The following is a 17,071-nucleotide window of genomic DNA, read 5'->3' on the forward strand; positions in this document are numbered from 1 at the left end:
ATTTAATAGAACAGTCCCAGATGGTTAGCTGAGGCTAATACCTAAAGAGGACGAAAGCCTTGTCTGTGGGGAATTTTGGATGATACCTGGAGAAATATTATGCTGTGCATAAACCAAATTGAATTGCTTTCATGAGTGTTGTAAAGTTTCATTTAATAAAGTTTTTTTCTACATGCATTTGAATTTCACAGCAAGAGTGGCAGAGAATACCTAAACACAGAAGAAAGCATTCATTCAAGACATCTAACTCCTTGATATAATGCATACAGTTCAAAATGATTACACTATCATTACATCTAGGGCTTTCTGTAAGTACAAGGTGGTGGTTATGGAAAGCACTGCCCCCAGTATCAACAACTAGAAAGCATCCACCACCCTCTATGTGTGTTCTCTTTTTGTATTTTTTCTTCATTTTTTTAACTTTGCTGTTGCAAATTTTTAGCAAAACAGGTAAAAACAAAATTGTAATCATTGAACATAGCACTCTGACAATCAAGACACTTAAAACCTTAAATCTTCTGGGGCAAAGAAAGCACTGTGCAACATTTAGACCTCTAAATAACATACAACGTCGTCACAAATTTTCCTCGCTTAAAGAGTTCCACAACTTTTCTGATCAGGTCATCATAGGAGGTCTGACTTAAGTTTGTTTCAAAGCTAACATAAGAGGATTCTGGTTCTGGAGCGATGTGAATAATAAGTTTTGTCTGATTTCATTCCATTTATCAAATGCTCAAAAGGATTAAATATTGTGTCATCAGTGACAGAACCTGGAATCAGGTCACAAATTCCACTCTCATGAGTGACATTCTTTGCAGTAACACCATCTTTCACGTAGAACTGGTCCGTAACTGCTGGGTCAAGTTCACTTCATCAGAATTTCCAGGGTTTGATCTGGCTGACTGATTACCCAACTCTCTGGGAACTCCAGAGTATATAAGTACTAACAGTCAGAATTCATATATCCCATACAATATGCTGCTCCATTTGGGAAAACTGCATTAAGAAACTCTATGTCTTTCTGGAAATTCTGGTTAGGGTACCCTTGGTGAAAAGGCTTAATGAAATTCTTATGAGAATAAAAGAAGCTTTGAATAGAGTCAAACCCACTGTAATCCCCAGCAAGCTTCGGCAGGGGAACCAGTGCTTTCAGCAAGAGGGTGGTACCACATGTCTTCAAAATGAAACGTCTCTTGGAGACAAATATGCTACTCTCACTGAGTACATAAGCTTCCTGCTTGTCAGTTTTTGTCACACATATGATTGAACATTACACATCCTTCAAAAATATGTCCCACTCAGATCTTGGAATACTGCTAAGATCCCCACATCCTTCGTTTGTATCAGGCTGCTACCAGGAGAACCAAACCTTCAGCAGCTTCTTGGTCCCTTCAAAAAATTTTGCAGCTTCCATCACCATGAGACTAGCAAACAACCAATAGCCACAGAAAATCAACTAAATTAAAGCTTTTCTCCTGCTGCTGCCACTGCTGCTGCAGCTTGTTCTAGCTGTGTTACTAAAGTTCGGGTTCCTTTCCTTGCTATAATTTTGTGATTGAAAGTTCAATGTGAGTCCATCGGAAATAAAGGCAGATACAGTTCAGTCTCTTGTATTCCACTGCTTCCCCATTAGAGAGAGTAGAGCAAGTGCCAGCTAATGTCACCAGTGAAATCCTAAACCTCTTTTCTTTATAAATTACCCAGTCTCAAGTGTTTCTTTATGGCAATGCAAGAACAGCCTAACACAGCATTACATAATAATAAAGGATGCAATACAAGAAGAAGATTTAACTATTCTAAATATATATGCACCCAGCATTGAGCACCCATATTCATAAAACAAGTTCTTCTTGGCCTATGAAAAGACTTAGACAACCACACAATCATAGTGGGTTCAACACTCCCCTGACAGTGTTAGACAGATCACCAATGCAGAAAACTAACAAAGAAACTTGACTTAAACTCAACCCTTGACTAATTGGAACTAATTAGTCTACAGAACACTCCACCCAACAACCACAGAATATACATTCTTCTCATCTGCACACAGAACGTATTCTAAGATCAACCACATGTTCAGTCATAAAGCAAGTCTCAATAAATTAAAAAAATAAAATTGTACCAAGCACACTCTCAGACCACAGTGCAATAAAAATAGAAATCAATATAAAGCAGATCTCTAAAAACTACACAAATGCATGAAAATTAAACAACTTGCTCCTGAATGGCTCCTGAGTGAACATCAAAATTAAGGCAAAAAATTCTTTGAAATTAATGAAAATAGGGACATAACTTACCAAAATCTCTGGCATGCGGCTAAAGCTATGTTAAGAGAAAATGTTATAGCCCTAAACACCTTCATCAAGAAGTTAGGATGGGCCAGGTGTGGTGACTCATGCCTGTAATCCCAGCACTTTGGGAGGCCGAGTGGGCGGATCACTTGAGGTCAGGAGTTGGAGACCAGCCTGACCAACATGTTGAAACCCAGTCTCTGCTAAAAATACAAAAATTAGCCATGCGTGGTAGCGCACGCCTGTAATCCCAACTACCAGGGAGGCTGAGGCAGGAGAATTGCTTGAATCCAGTGGGTGGAGGTAGCAGTGAGCAGAGATGGTGCCACTGCCCTCTAGCCTGGGCAACAGAGCCAGACTCCATCTCAAAAAAAAAAAAAAAAAAAAAAAGAAGAAGGAGAAGAAGGAGGAGGAGGAGGAGGAGAAGGAGAAGGAGTTAGAATGATCTTGTGTTAGGCTGTTCTTGCATTGCTATAAAGGAATACCCGAGACTGGGTAATTTGTAAGAAAACAGGTCTAAGTAGCTCACAGTTTTGCAGGCTGTATAAGAAGTATAGAACTGGAATCTGCTTCTGGGGAAGCCTCAGGAAATTTCCAATCATGGTGGAAGGGAAAGGGGGAGCAGGCAAGTCACATGGTGGGAGTAGAAGCAAGAGATGGAGTGAGTGAGGAGGTGCTACATCTCATGAGAATTCATTCACTATTGTGAGGACAGCACCAAGCCATGAGAGATCCATCCCCATTACCCAAACACCTCCCACCAGACCCCACCTCCAACATTGGAAATTACAATTCAACATGAGATTTGGTGAGGACACATGTTCAAACTATGTCAGATCTCAAATTAACAATCTAATTTTATACCTAAAGAAACTAAGACAAAAAAAGAACAAATAAACCCCAAAGCTAGCAGAAGAAAAGAAATAAATTAGAGAACTTAAACTGAGATGCAAAAATCCATGCAAAAAAATCAATAAAACAAATAATTGGCTCAAAAAAATAAATAAGATTGATAGACTGCTAGCTAGATTAATAAAGAAAAAAGAAAATTCACATAAATACAATCAGAAATGACAAAGATGACGTTACATCTGATCTCACAGAAATACACAAGATCCTCAGAGAATACTATGAACAACTCTATGTACTCAAATTAGAAAATCTAGAGGAAATGGATAAATTCCTGGAAACACACAGTCTTCCAAGGTTGAATTAGGAAGTTATTAAAACCCTGAATAGACCAATATCAAACTTGGAAATTGAATCAGTAATAAAAACCTATCAACCAATAAAAGCCCTGGACCAAATGGATTCACAGCCAAATTCTACCAGATAGGTAAAGAAGAACTGGTATCAATACTACTGAAACTGTTCCAAAAAAAATAGAGGAAGAGAGATATCTCCCTAACTCACTCTACGAGGTCAGCATCAGCCTAATACCAAAATCTGGCAGACATGTTGAAGAAAGAAATCTTCAGGCCAACATCCCTGATGAAAACAGATGCAAAAATCTTCAACAAAGCACTAGCAAACCAAATCCAGCAGCACATCAAAAAGTTAATTCATCATGATTGATTAGGCTTTGTTCCTGGGATGCAAGGTTGGCTCAACATATGCAAATCAATAAATGTGATTCACTATGTAAATAGAGTTAAAAGCCAAAGCCATATGATCATCTCAATAGACACAGAAAGTTTTTGATAAAATCCAACATCCCTTCATGATTTAAGAAAAAAAAAACCTCAACAGGCTAGGCATTTAAAAAACATACTTCAAATTAATAAGAGCCATATATGACAAACCCACAGCCAATATCATGCTAAACAGTCAAAAGCAGGAACTATTCCCCTTGAGAAGTGGAGCAAGACAAGGATGTCCACTCTCACCACTTCTATTCAACATAGTTCTGAAAATCTTAGCCAGAGCAATTAGGCAAGAGAAAGAGATCAAAGGCATCCAAATAAGAAAAGGAGTCAAATTATCTCTCTTCACTGACAATATGATTCTATACTTAGAAAACCGTAAAGACTTTGCCAAAAAGCTACTACAACTGATACATGATTTTAGCAAGGTTTCAGAATACAAAATAAATGTGCAAACTCAGTAGCATTTCTATAAACCAATAACGCCCAGGCTGATAGTAAAACCAAAAGCACAACCCCATTTACAACACCCACAAATAAAATGAAATACCAAGGAATACAGCTAACCAAGGAGGTGAAAGATCTTTACAAGGAGAACTACAAACCACTGCCAAAATAAATCAGAAATGACACAAATAAGTGTAAAAACATTCCATGCTCATGGATTGGAAGAATCAATATTGTTAAAATGACCATACTGCCCAAAGCAATTTACAGATTCAACACTATTCCTATCAAACTATTGACATCATTATTCACAGAATTAGGGGAAAAAACTATTCTAAAATTTATATGGAACTAAAAAAGAGCATGGATAGCCAAAGCAATCTGAAGCAAAAAGAACAGCACACTACCCAACTTTATGCTACAGGGCTACAGTAACCAAAACACCATGGTACTGGCACAAAAACAGACACATAAAACAATGGAGCAGAACAGAAAACTCATAAATAAAGTCACACACCTACAACCACCAGATCTTCAAAAAGGCCAACAAAAATAAGCAATGGAGAAAGGGCTCCCTATTAAATAAATGGTGCTGGGATAACAGGCTACCCATCTACAGAAGAATGAAAACTATACCCTTACTTTTCATCATATTCAAAAAATAACTCAAGGGATTAAAGATTTAAATGTAAGACCTCAAAGTATAAAAATCCTAGAAAACCTAGGAAATACCCTTCTCAACATCTGCCTTGGCAAAGAATTTATGGCTGATATGGTTCAGCCATGTCCCCACCCAAATCTCACCTTGAATTATAATAATCCCCACATGTCAAAGGCAGGGCCAGGTGGAAATAATTGAATCATGGGGCAGTTTCCTCTATACTGTCCTTGTGGTAGTGAATAAGTCTCACAAGATCTGATGCTTTTATAAATGGGAATTCCCCTGCACAAGCTATCTTGCCTGCCACCATGTAAGATGTGACTTTGCTCTTCATTCACCTTCTGCCATGATTGTGAGGCCTCCCTAGCCATGTAGAATTGTGAGTAAATTAAACCTCTTTCCTTTATAAATTATCTAGTCTCAGGTATGTCTTTATTAGCATGAGAATAGACTGATACAGTAAATTGGTACTGGTAGAGTGGAATGCAGCTGTAAAGATACATGAAAACGTGAAAGTGACTTTGGAACCAGGTGACAGGCAGAAATTGGAACAGTTTGGAAGGCTCAGAATAAGGTAGAAAAATGTGGGAAAGTTTATAACTTCCTAGAGACTGGGAGGGCTCAGAAGAAGGCAGAAAGATGTAGGAAAGTTTGCAACTTCCTAGAGACTTGTTGAATGGCTGACCAAAATGCTGATAGTGATATGGACAATAAAGCCCAGGCTGAGGTGGTCTCAGATGGAGACGAGGAACTCATTGGGAACTGGAGCAAAGGTGATTCTTGCTATGTTTTAGCAAAGAGCTTGGCGGCACTTTGTCCCTGCCCTAGAGATCTGTGGAACTTTCAACCTGAATGAGATGATTTAGGGTATCTGGTGGAAGAAATTTCTAAGCAGCAAAGCATTCAAGAGGTGACTTGGGTGCTGTTAAAAGCATTCAGGTTTATGCATTCACAAAGATATGGTTTGGAATAGGAACATATGTTTAAAGGGGAAGCAGAGCATAAAAGTTTGGAAAATTTGCAGCTAGAAGATCTGATAGAAAAGAAAAACACATTTTCTGAGGAGAAATTCAAGCCAGCTGTAGAAAATTGCATACGTAACAAGGAGCCAAATGTTAATCACCAACACAGTGGGGAAAATGTCTCCAGGGCATATCAGAGGTCTTCACAGCAGTCCCTCCCATCACAGGCCTGGAGACCTAGGAGAAAAAATGATTTAATGGGCAGGGCCCAGGGCCTTGCTGCTTTGTGCAGTCTTGGGACTTGGTGCCCTGCATCCCAGCCATGGCTAAAAGGGGCCGATGTAGAGCTTAGGCCATTGCTTCAGAGGATGCAAGCCCCAAGTCTTGGTGGCTTCCATGTGGTGTTGGGCCTGTGGGTGAACAAAAGTCAAGTATAGAGGTTTGGGAACCCCTACCTAGATTTTAGAGGATGTATGGAAACATCTGGAAGTCCAAGCAGAAGTCTGCTGTAGGGACAGAGTCCTCATAGAGAACCTCTGTTAGGGCAGTGTGGGAGGGAAATGTAGGGGTGGAGCCCCCAACACAGAGTTTCCACTGGGGCACTGCCTAGTAGAACTGTGAGAAGAGGGCCACCATCCTCCAGACCCCAGAATGGTAGATTCACCGACAGCTTGCACCAGGTGCCTGGAAAAGCTGCAGACACTCAATGCGAGTCCATGAAAGCAGCTGGGAGGGAGGCTGTACCCTGCAAAGCCACAGGGGCAGAACTGCCCAAGGTTGTGGGAGCCCATCTCTTGCATCAGCATGACCTGGATGTGAGACATGGAGTCAAGAGTGATCATTTCAGGGCTCTGAGATTTGACTTCCCCATTGGATTTTGGACTTGCATGGGGCCTGTAGCCCCCTCGTTTTGGCCAATTTCTCCCATTTGGAATGGGTATTTACACAATGCCCATACCTCCATTATATCCAGGATGTAACTAACTTGCTTTTGATTTTATAGGCTCATAGGTGGAAGGGACTTGACTTGTCTCAAATGAGACTTTGGACTGTGGACTTTTGAGTTGATGCTGAAATGAGTTAAGACTTTGGGGGCTGTTGGGAAAGCATGATTGGTTTTGAATTGTGAAGATATGAGGTTTTGGAGGGACCAGGAGTGGAATGATATGGTTTGGCTGTGTCCCCACCCAAATCTCACCTTGATTTGTAATAACCCCCATGTGTCAAGGGTGGGGCCAGGTGGAGATAATTGAATCATGGGTGCAGTTTCCCCAATACTGTTCTCATGGTAGTGAATAAGTCTCAGGAGGTCTGATGGTTTTATAATTGGGAGTTCCCTTGCACAAGCTCTCTTGCCTGCTACTATGTAAGACGTGACTTTGCTCCTCATTCACCTTCCACCATGATTGTGAGGCCTCCCCAGCCATGTGGGACTATGAGTCAATTAAACCTCTTTCATTTATAAATTACCCAGTCTCAGGTATGTCTTTATCAGCAGCATGAGAACAGACTAATACAATGGCTAAGTGCCCAAAAGCAATTGCAACAAAAACAAAAAATTGAAAAATGGGACCTAATTAATAAACAGATCCTGCACAGCAAAAGAAATCATCAACAGAGTAAACAGACAACCTACAGAATGGGAGAAAATATTCACAGACTATATATCCAACAAAGGTCTAATATCCAGAATATACAAGGAATTGAAACAAATCAACAAGCAAAAAACAATCCCATTTTTTTAAATGAGCATTTCTCTAATGATCAGTGATGTTGAGCTTTTCTCATATATTTGTTGGCTGCATGAATGTCTTCTTTTGGAATGTGTCTGTTCATGTCCTTTGCCCACTTTTTCATGGGGTTGTTTGTTTTTCTTGTAAATTTGTTTAAGTGCCTTGTAGACTCTAGATATTAGACCTTTGTCAGATAACTGGATTGCAAAAATTTTCTCCCATTCTGTAGGTTTTCTGTTCACTTTGATTATAGTTTCTTCTGCTGTGCAAATGCTCTTCAGTTTAATTAGATCTCATTTGTCAGTTTTTGCTTTTGCTGCAATTGCTTTTGGTGGTTTCATCATGAAATCTTTGCTCGTGCCTGTGTCCTGAGTGGTACTGCCTAGATTTTCTTCTAGGGTTTTTACAGTGTGAGGCTTTACATTTAAGTCTTTAATCCATCTTGAGTTAATTTTTGTATAAGGTGTAATCAAAATCACAATGAGATACCATCTCACACCAATCAGAATGGCAATTATTAAAAAGTCAAGAAACAACAGATGCTGGCAAGGTTGTGAAGGAAAAGGAACAGTTTTACACTGTTGGCGGGAATGTAAATTAGTTCAACCATTGTGGAAGATAACGTAGTGATTCCTCAAAGACATAAAGACAGAAACACCATTTGACCCAGCAATCCCATTACTGGGTATATACCCAAAGGAATATAAATCATTCCATTATAAAGATAACTGTATGTGTATGTTGATTGAAGCGCTATTCACAATAGCAAAGATATGGAGTCAACCTAAATGCCTATCAATGATAGACTGGATAAAGAAAATGTGGTACATATATACCATGGAATACTATGCAGCCATAAAAAGTAAAAAAGAGCATGTCCTTTGCAGGGACATGGATGGACTGGAAGCCATTATCCTCAGCAAACTAATGCAGGAACAGAAAACAAAATACCAGAAGTTCTTGTTTATAAGTGTGAGCTAAATAGTGAGAACACATGGACACATAAAGGGGAACAACACACACTGGGGCCTTTTGGAGGGTGGAGGGTTGGAGTGCATCAGGAAGAATAGCTAATGGATGCTGGGCTTAATACCTAGGTGATGGGTTGATTTGTGCAGCAAACCACCATGGCACACATTTACCTATGTAACAAACCTGCACATCCTGCACATGTACCCTAGAACTTAAAATAAAAGTTGATGGAAAAAATGGGCAAAGGACATGAACAGACAATTCTCAAAAGAACACATACATACAGCCAATAAGCATAGGGAAAAAGCCCAATATCACTGATTATTAGAGAAATGCAAAGCAAAACCACAACAATATAGCATCTCACACAAGTCAGAATGACTATTAGTAAAAAGTTGAAAAGCAACAGATGCTAGTGAGGCTGCAGAGAAAAGGGAACACTAACATACTGTTGGTGGAAATGAAAATTAATTCAGCCACTGTAGAGAGCAGTTTGGAGATTTCTCAAAGAACTAAGAATTAAACTATCATTTGACCCAGCAATCCCGATACTGGGTGTATACCCAAAGGGAAATAAATCATTCTACCAAAAAGACACATGCACCCATATGTTCATTGCAGTACTATATTCAAAATTGCAGGCTGAGCGCTATGGATCACGCCTGTAATCCCAGCACTTTGGGAGGCCAAGGCGGGTGGATTGCCTGAGGTCAGGAGTTTGAGACAAGCCTGGCCAACGTGGCGAAATCTCATCTCTACTAAAAATACAAAAATTAGCCGGAGATGGTGGTGGACACCTGTAATTCCAGCTACTGGGGAGACTGAGGCAGGAGAATCACTTGAACTGAGGAGGTGGATGTTGTAGTGAGCCAAGATCATGCCACTGCACTCCAGCCTGGGCGACAGAGCGAGACTCCGTCTCAAAAAAAAAAAAAAATAGAAAAGACATGGAATCACCTATGTGCCCATAAATGGTATATTTGATAAAGAAAATGTGGTACAAATACACCATGGAATACTATGCAGCCATAAAAAGAATGAAATCATGTCCTTTGCAGCAACATGGATGGAACTGGATGCCATAATCCCAAGAGAATTAACACAGGAACAGAAAACCAAATACCACATGTTCTTGCAAGTAAGAGCTAAAGATTGAGCACACATAGATATAAAAATGGGAACAATAGACCCTGTGGACTACTAGAGGTGGGAGGGGGTGAGGGAGAGTGGATTGAAAAACTTCCTATTGGGCACTAGACTCACTATAATATACCCATGTAACAAACCTGCACATGTACCCTCTATATCTAAAATAAAAGTTGAAATTTTTTTAATGAGACAGAGATATTGGATCCTGAAAAGAAAAGAAATCAAGGCCGGGCACCGTGGCACACGCCTGTAATCCCAGCACTTTGGGAGGCCAAGGCAGTCATATCACAAGGTCAGGAGTTCAAAACCAGCCTGGCCAACATGGTGAAACTAAAATACAAAAATTAGCCAGGTGTGGTGGCATGCACCTGTAATGCCATCTACTCGGGAGGCTGAGATAGGAGAATTGCTTGAACCCAGGAGGTGGAAGTTGCAGTGAGCCAAGACTGCACCACTGCACTGTAGCCTGGGCAACAGAGCAAGATTCTGTCTCAAAAAAAAAAAAAAGAGAGAGAGAGAGAAATCAAAAGGCAATCCCATTTACAATAGATGCCAAAAAATAAAATACCTAAGAATAAATTTAACCAGGGTGGTGAGAAACCTCTACAAGGAAAACTATGAAACACTGTTGAAAGGAGTTGAAGAGAATACAAACAAATGGAAAGACATCCCATGCTAATGGATTGAAATAATTAATATTGCTAAAATGACCATAATACCCAAAGCAATCTACAGATTCAAGGCAATCCCTATCAAAATGCCAATGACATTCTTCACAGAATAGGAAAAAATATTTTAAATTTCTATGGAGCCACAAAAGAACCCCAAATAGCCAAAGCAATCCTGAACTTAAAGAACAAAGCTGAAGGCACTACACTACCAGACTTCCAAATATACTACAAAGCTATAGTAACCAAAAACAGCATGGTACTGGCATAAAACCACACAAACAGACAAACAAAACAGAATAAAGAAACCAGAAATTTATTCACATATCTTCAGCCAATTGATTTTTACAAAGTCATTAAGAACACTCAGTGATGAAAGGAGAGTCTCTTTAATAAATGACACTGGGAAAACTAAATATCCACGTGCAGAAGAATGAAACTAGACTTCCACCTCTTACCCTATATAAAAATCAACTCAAAATGGATCAAAGACCTAAATGTAAGACTTGACACTGTAAGCTACTAGAAAAAAAATAGGAGAAATGCTTCAGGACATTAGTCTGGAAAATGACTTTATGTATAAGACCTAAAAAGCATAGGCAACAAAAGCAAAAATGAACCAATGGGATTATATCAAACTAAAATCTCTGCACAGCAAAAGAAACAAGAGAGAGAAAAGACAACCTACAGAACAGCAGAAAATATTCATAGACTATTCATCAGATAGGATATTAATATCGAGCCCATACAAGGAATGCAAACATCTCAACAGCAAAAATATGAACAATCTGATTTTAAAATGGGCAAATGATCTGAGCAGACATTTCTCAAAAGAAGACACACAAATGGCTGATAAATAAATGAAAAAACGTTCGACCTCACTCATCATCAGGAAAATTCAAACAAAACCATAATAAGGTAGTGTCTCACCCTCTTTAGGATGACCATTATCAAAAAGACAAAAATAACAAATGCTGGCAAGGAGGCAGAGTAAGGGAATCTTTTATACACTATTAGTGGGAATGTAAATTATTATAGCCACTATGGAGAATAGTATGGAGGTTCCCAAAAAAACTAAAAATAGAACTACCATATGATCTAGCAACCCCACTACTGGGAATTTATCCAAAGGAAAGGAAAGCAGTATATCAAAGAGACACCTGCACCTCCATATTTATTGCAGCACTATTCACAATAGCCAAGATATGGAATCAATATGTGTCCAACAACAGATGAATGGATAAAGCAAATGTGGTATACATCATGGAATACTATTCAGTTATAAAAAGAATGAAATCCTGTCATTTGCAGCAACGTGGAGGGAACTGGAGGACATTCTGTTAAGTAAAGTAAGCCAGAAACACAAAGTAAAACATCGCGTATTCTCACTCGTATGTGGAAGCTAAGAAAAGTTGAGCTCACAGAAGTAAAAAGTAGAACAGAGACTACTAGACACTGAGAAGGGTTGGGGAAAAGGGGGAATAGGCAGAGATTTGTTAAAGGTTACAAAATTACAGCTAGATAGGAGGAATAAGTTCTAGTGTTCTTTCTATAGCACTGTAGGATGACTGTAGTTAACAATGATGTATAGTTTCAAATAGTTAGAAGGAGGAAATTGAATGCTTCCAACACAAACAAATAATAAATGTTTGAGGTGATAGATATGCTATATACTGATCAGATCCTCATCTGATCACTATACAGTATATGTATTGAAACATCACTATATACCCCATAAATATGTACAATTATTACAAGTCAATTTAAAATAATACCAAAAAATTAAAATTAAAAAAAATGAAGTCAGCATTTTGTTTTTCATTCAAAACCTTGTCATTCTTTTTTATTTTTTGAGATGGAGTTTTGCTCTTGTTGCCCAGGCTGGAGTGCAATGGCACGATCTTGGCTCACTGCAACCTATGCCTCCCAGGTTCAAGCAATTCTCCTGCCTCGGCCTCCTGAGTAGCTGGGATTACAGGCATGCGCCACCACGCCTGGCTAATTTTGTATTTTTAGTAGAGATGGGGTTTCTCCATGTTGGTCAGGCTTGTTTTGAACTCCCGACCTCAGGTGATCCACCCGCCTTGGCCTCCCAAAGTGCTGGGATTACAGGCCTGAGCCACCATGCCTGGCCCCTTGTCATCCTTTTGTATGCACTATTATGTCTCCGTTGGCATAGTTTAACCTAGTACTCTATACTTTTCTTTCCTAATACTTATCACAGTTTAGAACTATATTTATTGATTTTATTTATATTCTGTTTCCCCCACTAGACTTGTCCACTAAATGTAAACTATGTCTGTTTGACTTACTATCCTATTTCCAGAACCTGGCACATAGTGGGCACTCAATAAATTTGCATTGAATGACTACACGACACCATAATCCTTGCGATCACCCAATCTAGAAACTTGGGAGTTATCCTCCCTCATTTGCCATGTTGTGACTCCACAATGAGTCATCAATTCTTATAGATTTTACTTCCTCAACAACTCATATCTATCACCAGTGCTCATATCATTTCTTAAAGCATGTAATAGTTCCCTTTTTTTTTTTTTTTAGATGAAGTCTCACTCTGTCACCCAGGCGGGAGTGCAGTGGCATAACCTTGGCTCACTGCAACATCTGCCTCCTAGGTTCAAGTGATTCTCCTGCCTCAAAAGCCTATTTTCATCATATAAAATTCCTAAACAGGGACATTCTCAGTTGCCTCTGTTATCATGGTAGTTTTGTTCACCATATATTTTGAGATGGGTTTTTTGAGCTCTCATTACCTTTATAGTTTATAACATAGTTGCCTACTGAAGTGTATTTATTTTGTAATAAAGGCTACCATTACCAAATGATAGGTTTGGCTCTGTCCCCACCCAAATCTCATCTTGAATTTCCATGTGTTGTCGGAGGGACCCAGTGGGAGATCACTGAATCATGGGGGCAAGTCTTTCTCATGCTCTTCTCATGATAGTGAATAAGTCTCACAAGATCTGATGGTTTTAAAAAGGGGAGTTCCCCTGCACAAGCTCTCTTCTCTTGTCTGCCACCATGTGAGATGTACCTTTCACCTTCCACCATGATTGTGAGGCCTCCTCAGCCATGTGGAACTGTAAGTCCAATAAAACTCTTTCTTTTGTAAATTGCACAATCTTGGGTATGCCTTTATCAGCAGCATGAAAACGGAATAATACAGTAAATTGGTACCAGTAGAGTGCAGTGCTGCTGAAAAGATACCCGAAAATGTGGAAATGACTTTGGAACTTGATAACAGGCAGAGGTTGGAACAGTTTGGAGGGCTCAGAAGGAGACAGGAAAATGTGGGAAAGTTTGGAACTTCCTAGAGACTTGTTGAATGGCTTTGACAAAAATGCTGATAGTGATATGGACAATGAAATCTAGGCTGAGGTGATCTCAGATGGAGATGAGGAACTTGTTGGGAACTGGAGTGAGGGTTACTCTTGCTATGTTTTAGCAAAGATACTGGCAGCATTTTGCTCCTGCCCTAGAGATTTGTGGAACTTTGAACTTGAGAGAGATGATTTAGGGTATCTGGTAGAAGAAATTTCTAAGCAGCAAAGCATTCAAGAGATGACTTGGGTGTTGTTAAAGGCATTCAGTTTTAAAAGGGAAACAGAGCATAAAAGTTTGGAAAATTTGCAGCCTGACAGTGCAATAGAAAAGAAAATCCCATTTTTTGAGGAGAAATTCAAGCTGGCTTCAGAAATTTGCATAAGTAACAAGGAGCTGAATGTTAATCACCAAGACAATGGGGAAAATATCTCCAGAGCATGTCAGAGACCTTTGTGGCAGCCCCTCCCATCACAGGTCCAGAGGTTTAGGAGGATAAAATTGTTTTGTGGGCTGGGCCCAGTGTCCCTCTGCTGTGTGCAGTCTAGGGGCTTAGCGCACGGCATCCCAGCCACTTCAGCTGTAACTAGAGAACCTCAGCCTAGATTTCAGAAGATGTATGGTAAAGGCTGGATGTCCAGGCAGAAGCTTGCTGCAGGGGTGGGCCCTCATGAAGAACCTCTGCTAGGGCAGTGCAGAAGGGAAATGTGGGGTCAGAGCCCCCACACAGAGTCCCTACTGGGGCAGTGCCTAGTGGAGCTGTGAGAAGAGGGCCACCGTCCTCCAGATCTCAGAATGGTAGATCCATTGACAGCTTGCACCGTGCACCTGGAAAAGCCACAGACACTCAATGCCAGCCCAGGAAAGCAACCAGAAGGGAGGCTATACCCTGCAAAGCCACAGGGGATGAGTTGCCCAAGACCATAGGAAACCACCTCTTGCATCAGCATGACCTGGATGTGAGACACGGAGTCAAAGGAGATCACTTTGGAGCTTTAAGATTTGACTGCCCCGCTGGATTTCAGACTTGCATGGGGCCTATAGCCCTTTGTTTTGGACAACTTCTCCCATTGGAAATGGCTGTATTTAAACAATGCCTGTACCCCCATTGTATCTAGGAAGTAACTAACTTGCTTTTGATTTTACAAGCTCATAGGTGGAAGGGACTTACCTTATCTTGAATGAGATTTTGGACTGCAGACTTTTGAGTTAATGCTGAAATGAATTAAGACTTTAGGGGACTGTTGGGAAGGCATGACTGGTTTTGAATTGTGAGGACATGAGATTTGGGAGAGGCCACGGGTGGAATGACATGGTTTGGCTGTGCCCCAACCCAAATGTCATCTTGAATTTCCATGTGTTGTGAGAGGGACCCAGTGGGAAGTAATTGAATTATGGGGGCGGGTCTTTCTCATGCTCTTCTCATGATAGTGAATAAGTCTCACAGTATCTGGTGGTTTTATAAAGGGGAGTTCCCCTGCACAAGCTTTGTTCTCTTGTCTGCTTCCATGTGAGGCGTGCCTTTCACCTTCCACCATGATTGTGAAGCCTCCCAAGCCACGTGGAACTGTAAGTCCAATAAACCTCTTTCTTTTGTAAATTGCTCAGTCTTGGGTATGTCCTTATCAGCAGTGTGAAAATGGACTAATACACCAAATATCTACCATGTGACAGATAATAATATTATGAGGTAAGTATTTATTGTTGTTATCATTATCTGAATTTAAGCGTGGTACTGAAGGCTTGGAGAGGTTAAGTAATACCCCCAAAGCCACACAGCTGTGACAAAGGCAAGATTCAAACCCTGGTTTATTTGATTATCAGAGTCTCTTCTCTTTTTACCACATCATTATTATCTCCAGTCATTAGAACCTATATTGTCATTGCCCACATGTTACTAGCTCTTCATAATTTTTGAAGTACTCTGATACATTATCTCATTGAATCCTATTACAATGGTCTGGGAATGTGAGGCTTAGAGAGAAGTCCCTTGACCTAGGTCACAGAGTGAGCTAATGGAATTCAAGGCTTCTGACTCTGTCTGTATCGCTTTCCATTATATCACGCTGTCTTTGTTAGTACTCTCAGACAGGAAACTCATTTCTTTCTCATATTAGCTGTCAGCACAGAATTGAGCACAAAGTTGCTGCTTAATATGTTTCTTGGTTTTAAAACTTAATTTAAAATAATGCTCAGGATTTTTACAAGTACAGCTTCCTAACAACTTGAGTGATAATATCTATCCCTTTAGTTTCTCAGAAAACAGAGTTTTCCTAAATTAATGTATTCATACTTGCTTGGTATATAACCAACCCTTAATTACTTCTTGCTTTCAAATCTTCAGTAACTTAACACTCTCTACAGTCTTCTAAATAGAATCAAAATATCTTAATTTATGATTTTGTATTCACAGGGTCTCACTCTGTCACTCAGGCTGGAGTGCAGTGGTGCAATCAGGGCTTACTGCAGCCTCAACCTCCTTAGGATCAGGTGATCCACATCAGCCTCCTGAGTAGCTGGGACTACAGCCACGTGCCACCATACCCAGTTAACTTTTGTATTTTCTGTAGAGACAGAGTCTCACTATGTTGCCCAGCAGGTGTCAAACTCCTGAGCTCAACAAATCTGCCCACCTCAGCCTCCCAAAGTGCTAGGATTACAGGTGTGAGCCACCGCACCCAGCCTATGATCTCTTTTTCTCAGCAACATCCTTTTTTCTTTAATCTAGTCCTCCACTTAAATGCCAGTTCACAGAAACAGCAGAGAACTTTTCTACATACCTAAGAAATATCACCACTGTCCTCCTTTACAATATTCTTGTGTTCAAATACACAGTGAATTAAAGATGATTCTTAACATCTTAACTACTCACATTTCAGGTGGGAATTTTCTTTTAGTCTGTTGACACTAACACAAACATCATTGCTGCAGATTAAGCAATACTGTGCATTTTGGGGGGAAGGGTTCAGTCTTGGGTGAAAGGGTATAGTGACAATGAATCAGGAGCTTGAAAATGACCCACCCTGCTGCCAGCACTGCTACAGAATCTCTTGGTGGAGAGCCCAGATCCCTTCCAGTAAGCTGCTTAAAGTGTTTGATTCCATTTTTTATTTGGTTGCCAATTCATTAAGTGGTTAACCTTGGACTGCATCTATCAAGCATTTAATTAATTAAGGCTAGTTTGAAATACCTTTTGAAACCTT

General features: G+C 40.0%; 1 pseudogene; it reads right to left on the reverse strand.

The window, feature by feature from the left end:
* Positions 1-416: 416 nt before the first annotated feature.
* Positions 417-1,414, reverse strand: LOC100611245 (S-adenosylmethionine decarboxylase proenzyme-like; annotated as a pseudogene).
* Positions 1,415-17,071: the final 15,657 nt, after the last annotated feature.

This window comes from Pan troglodytes, chromosome X (assembly GCF_028858775.2).
Source record: "Pan troglodytes isolate AG18354 chromosome X, NHGRI_mPanTro3-v2.0_pri, whole genome shotgun sequence".
NCBI lineage: Eukaryota > Metazoa > Chordata > Mammalia > Primates > Hominidae > Pan > Pan troglodytes.